This window comes from Arachis hypogaea, chromosome 10 (assembly GCF_003086295.3).
Source record: "Arachis hypogaea cultivar Tifrunner chromosome 10, arahy.Tifrunner.gnm2.J5K5, whole genome shotgun sequence".
Lineage (NCBI taxonomy): Eukaryota > Viridiplantae > Streptophyta > Magnoliopsida > Fabales > Fabaceae > Arachis > Arachis hypogaea.
Genome location: NC_092045.1, coordinates 104,769,866 through 104,775,702, shown reverse-complemented (window position 1 = coordinate 104,775,702; position 5,837 = coordinate 104,769,866). Strand labels below are relative to the sequence as shown.

The following is a 5,837-nucleotide window of genomic DNA, read 5'->3' as shown; positions in this document are numbered from 1 at the left end:
GCAGGAGCAAGGACAAAAACATTCTTGTTGAGGCTGATCCTGAACCTGAAAGGACCTTGAAGAGAAAGCTAAGAGAAGCCAAGGCACAACTCGCTGTAGAGAACCTAACAGAAATCTTCAAAGAAGAAGAACCTATGGCAGCCGAAAACAACAACAATGCCAACAATGCAAGGAAGGTGCTGGGTGACTTTACTGCACCTACTCCCGACTTCTATGGGAGAAGCATCTCTATCCCTGCCATTGGAGCAAACAACTTTGAGCTTAAGCCTCAATTAGTTTCTCTAATGCAACAGAATTGCAAGTTCCATGGACTTCCATTGGAAGATCCTCATCAGTTTTTAGTTGAGTTCTTGCAAATCTGTGACACTGTCAAGACTAATGGGGTTGACCCTGAGGTCTACAGACTTATGCTATTCCCTTTTGCTGTAAGAGACAGAGCTAGAACATGGTTGGACTCTCAACCTAAAGAAAGCCTGAACTCTTGGAAAAAGCTAGTCAATGCCTTCTTGGCAAAGTTCTTTCCACCTCAAAAATTGAGTAAGCTTAGAGTGGAAGTCCAAACCTTCAGACAGAAGGATGGAGAATCCCTCTATGAAGCTTGGGAAAGATACAAACAATTAATCAGAAAGTGTCCCTCTGACATGCTTTCTGAATGGAGCATCATAGGTATTTTCTATGACGGTCTCTCTGAACTATCCAAGATGTCTTTGGATAGCTCTGCTGGAGGATCTCTTCATCTGAAGAAGACGCCTACAGAAGCTCAAGAACTAATTGAAATGGTTGCAAATAACCAATTCATGTACACTTCTGAAAGGAATCTTGTGAACAATGGGACCAATCAAAAGAAAGGAGTTCTTGAGATTGACACTCTGAATGCCATATTGGCTCAGAACAAAATATTGACTCAGCAAGTCAATATGATTTCTCAAAGTCTGTCTGGAATGCAAAATGCACCAAGCAGTACTAAGGAAGCTTCATCTGAGGAAGAAGCTTATGATCCTGAGAACCCTTCAATGGAAGAGGTGAATTACATGGGAGAACCCTATGGAAACACCTATAATCCTTCATGGAGAAATCATCCAAATTTCTCATGGAAGGATCAACAGAGACCTCAACAAGGTTTCAATAACAATAATGGTGGAAGAAACAGGTTTAGCAATAGCAAGCCTTTTCCATCATCTTCTCAGCAACAGACAGAGAATTCTAAGCAGAACCACTCTGACTTAGCAACCATGGTCTCTGATCTAATCAAAACCACTCAAAGTTTCATGACTGAAACAAGGTCCTCCATTAGAAACTTGGAGGCACAAGTGGGTCAGCTGAGCAAGAAAATTACTGAACTCCCTCCTAGTACTCTTCCAAGCAGTACAGAAGAAAATCCAAAAGGAGAGTGCAAAGCCATCAACATGGCCGAATTTGGAGAGGAGAGAGAGGCAGTGAACGCCACTGAAGAAGACCTCAATGGACGCCACTGGCCTCCAATGAGTTCCCCAATGAGGAACCATGGGAATCTGAGGCTCAAAATGAGACCATAGAGATTCCATTGAATTTACTTCTGCCATTCATGAGCTCTGATGAGTATTCTTCCTCTGAAGAGGATGAGTATGTCACTGAAGAGCAAGTTGCTAAATACCTTGGAGCAATCATGAAGCTAAATGACAAGTTATTTGGAAATGAGACTTGGGAGGATGAACCCCCTTTGCTCACCAAAGAACTGGATGACTTGTCTAGGCAGAAATTACCTCAAAAGAGACAGGATCCCGGGAAGTTTTCAATACCTTGTACCATAGGCACCATGACCTTCAAGAAGGCCTTGTGTGACTTAGGGTCAAGTGTAAACCTCATGCCTCTCTCTGTAATGGAGAAGCTAGGGATCTTTGAGGTACAAGCTGCAAAAATCTCACTAGAGATGGCAGACAACTCAAGAAAACAAGCCTATGGACTTGTAGAGGATGTTCTGGTAAAAGTTGAAGACCATTACATCCCTGCTGATTTCATAGTCCTAGAGACTGGGAAGTGCATGGATGAATCCATCATCCTTGGCAGACCCTTCCTAGCCACAGCAAGGGCTGTGATTGATGTTGATAGAGGAGAATTGATCATTCAAGTGAATGAAGAATCCCTTGTGTTTAAGGCTCAAGGATATCCCTCTGTCACCATGGAGAGGAAGCATGAAGAGCTTCTCTCAAAACAGAGCCAAACAGAGCCCCCACAGTCAAACTCTAAGTTTGGTGTTGGGAGGCCACAACCAACTTCTAAGTTTGGTGTTGAACCCCTACATTCAAACTCTAAGTTTGGTGTTGGGAGGTTCCAACATTGCTCTGAGTATCTGTGAGGCTCCATGAGAGCCCACTGTCAAGCTAATGACATTAAAGAAGCGCTTGTTGGGAGGCAACCCAATGTTATATTTTATCTATTCTCTTTTGTTATTTTATGTTTTTTGTAGGTTGATGATCATGAGAAGTCACAAAATCAATGAAAAAAGCAAAAATAGAATGAAAAACAGAAAGAAAAACAGCACACCCTGGAGGAGAGCGTGCTGGCGTTTAAACGCCAGTGAGGCTAGCTGTTGGGCGTTTAACGCCCAGTCTGGCACCATTCTGGGCGTTTAACGCCAGAAAGGGGCACCAGACTGGCGTTAAATGCCAGAAAAGGGCAAGAAGCTGGCGTTAAACGCCAAAAATGGGCACCAGCCCGGCGTTTAACGCCAGAATTGGCATAAAACGCAATTTTGCTTGCCATTTGGTGCAGGGATGACTTTTTCTTGACACCTCAGGATCTGTGGACCCCACAGGATCCCCACCTACCCTACCACACTCTCTCTCTTCTTCACCCATTCACCAATCACCTCAACACCTCTTCCCCAAAAACCATTCACCTATCAAATCCCATATTTCTCTTCACCACTCACATCCATCCTTCATAAAACCCCACCTACCTAACCATTCAAATTCAAAACACTTTCCCTCCCAAACCCACCCTCACATAGCCGAACCATCACCACCCCCCACTCCTATATAAACCCATCTTCACTCCTTCATTTTCACACAACCTAAACACCACTTCTCCCCCTTTTGGCCGAACACAAAAGCCATTCCCTTCTTCCTCATTTCTTCTTCTTCTACTCTCTTCTTTCTTCTTTTGCTCGAGGACGAGCAAACATTTTAAGTTTGGTGTGGTAAAAGCGTTGCTTTTTGTTTTTCCATAACCATTTATGGCATCCAAGGCCGGAGAAACCTCTAGAAAGAGGAAAGGGAAGGCAAAAGCTTCCACCTCCGAGTCAGGGGAGATGGAAAGATTCATCTCAAGGGTGCATCAAGACCACCTCTATGAAGTGGTGGCCTTGAAGAAGGTGATCCCCGAGGTCCCTTTTTCACTCAAAAAGGGTGAATATCCGGAGATCCGACATGAGATCCGAAGAAGAGGTTGGGAAGTTCTTACCAACCCCATTCAACAAGTCGGAATCTTAATGGTTCAAAAGTTCTATGCCAATGCATGGATCACCAAGAACCATGATCAAAGTGTGAACCCGGATCCAAAGAATTATCTTACTATGGTTCGGGGGAAATACTTGGATTTTAGTCCGGAAAGTGTAAGGTTGGCATTCAATTTGCCCATGATGCAAGGAGATGAACATCCTTACACTAGAAGGGTCAACTTTGATCAAAGGTTGGACCAAGTCCTCACAGTTATTTGTGAAGAGGGCGCCCAATGGAAGAGAGATTCAAGAGGAAAGCCGGTTCAATTGAGAAGGTATGACCTCAAACCCGTGGCTAGAGGATGGTTGGAGTTTATCCAACGCTCAATCATTCCCACTAGCAACCGGTCCGAAGTTACTATAGACCGGGCTATCATGATTCATAGCATCATGATTGGAGAAGAAATAGAAGTTCATGAGGTTATATCTCAAGAACTTTATAAGGTGGCGGACAAGTCTTCTACCTTGGCAAGGTTAGCCTTTCCTCATCTCATTTGTCACCTCTGTTATTCGGTTGGAGTTGACATAGAGGGAGACATCCCTATTGATGAGGACAAGCCCATCACTAAGAAGAGGATGGAGCACACAAGAGACCCCACTCATCATGAGATCCCTGAGATACCTTAAGGGATGCACTTTCCTCCACAAAACTATTGGGAGCAACTAAACACCTCCCTAGGAGAATTGAGTTCCAACATGGGACAACTAAGGGTGGAGCATCAAGAACACTCCATCATCCTCCATGAAATTAGAGAAGATCAAAGAATCATGAGAGAGGAGCAACAAAGACAAGGAAGAGACATTGAGGAGCTCAAGCACTCCATAGGATCTTCAAGAGGAAGAAAGAGCCGCCATCACTAAGGTGGACCCGTTCTTTAATTTCCTTGTTCTTTATTTTCTGTTTTTCAAAAATTATGCTTGTGTTTATCTATGTTTGTGTCCTGTGATCATTAGTGTCTTAGTGTCTATGCCTTAAAGTTATGAATGTCCTATGAATCCATCACCTTTCTTAAATGAAAAATGTTCTTAATTGAAAAAGAAAAGAATTGCATGAATTTTGAATTTTATAACAGTTTGATTATTTTGATGTGGTGGCAATACTTTTGTTTTCTGAATGTGTGCTTAAACAGTGCATATGTCTTTTGAATTTGTGGTTCATGAATGTTGGCTCTTGAAAGAATGATAAAAAAGGAGACATGTTACTGAGGATCTGAAAAATCATAAAAATGATTCTTGAAGCAAGAAAAAGCAATGAAAAAAAAATTTCGAAAAAAAAAGAGAGAAAGAAAAAGAAAGAGAAAAAGAAAGAAAAAGAAAGAAATAAAGTTGTGATCCAAGGCAAAAAGAGTGTGCTTAAGAACCCTGGACACCTCTAATTGGGGACTCTAGCAAAGCTGAGTCACAATCTGAAAAGGTTCACCCAATTATGTGTCTGTGGCATGTATGTATCCGGTGGTAATACTAGAAGACAGAGTGCTTTGGGCCACGGCCAAGACTCAATAAGTAGCTATGTTCAAGAATCATCATACTTTACTAGGAGAATCAATAACACTATCTGGATTCTAAGTTCCTAAAGAAGCCAATCATTCTGAATTTCAAAGGATAGAGTGAGATGCCAAAACTATTCAGAGGCAAAAAGCTAAAAGCCCCGCTCATCTAATTAATACTGATCTTCATAGATGTTTTTGGAATTCATTGCATATTCTCTTCTTTTTATCTTATTTGATTTTCAGTTGCTTGAGGACAAGCAACAATTTAAGTTTGGTGTTGTGATGAGCGGATAATTTGTATGCTTTTTGGCATTGTTTTTAGTATGTTTTTAGTGTGATCTAGTTAGTTTTTAGTATATTTTTATTAGTTTTTAGTTAAAATTCACTTTTCTGGATTTCACTATGAGTTTGTGTGTTTTTCTGTGATTTCAGGTATTTTCTGGCTGAAATTGAGGGACCTGAGCAAAAATCTGATTCAGAGACTAAAAAGGACTACAGATGCTGTTGGATTCTGACCTCCCTGCACTCGAAGTGGATTTTCTGGAGCTACAGAAGCCCAATTGGCGCGCTCTCAACGGCGTTGGAAAGTAGACATCCTGGGCTTTCCAGCAATATATGATAGTCTATACTTTGCCCAAGATTTGATGGCCCAAACCGGCGTTCAAAGTCACCCTCAGAATTCCCAGTGTTAAACGCCGGAACTGGCACAAGGATGGGAGTTAAACGCCCAAACTGGCATAAAAGCTGGCGTTTAACTCCAAGAAGAGTCTCTACACGAAAATGCTTCAATGCTCAGCCCAAGCACACACCAAGTGGGCCCGGAAGTGGATTTTTACGTCATTTACTCATCTCTGTAAACCCTAGGCTAC

General features: G+C 42.1%; 1 non-coding gene across 1 annotated transcript; it reads right to left on the bottom strand.

Moving 5' to 3' along the window:
• Positions 1–539: 539 nt before the first annotated feature.
• LOC112718756 (small nucleolar RNA R71) lies at positions 540–647 on the bottom strand. Its single transcript, XR_003161081.1, has one exon. It is a non-coding gene; the product is annotated as a small nucleolar RNA R71 (small nucleolar RNA).
• Between the last annotated feature and the right edge of the window lie 5,190 nt (positions 648–5,837).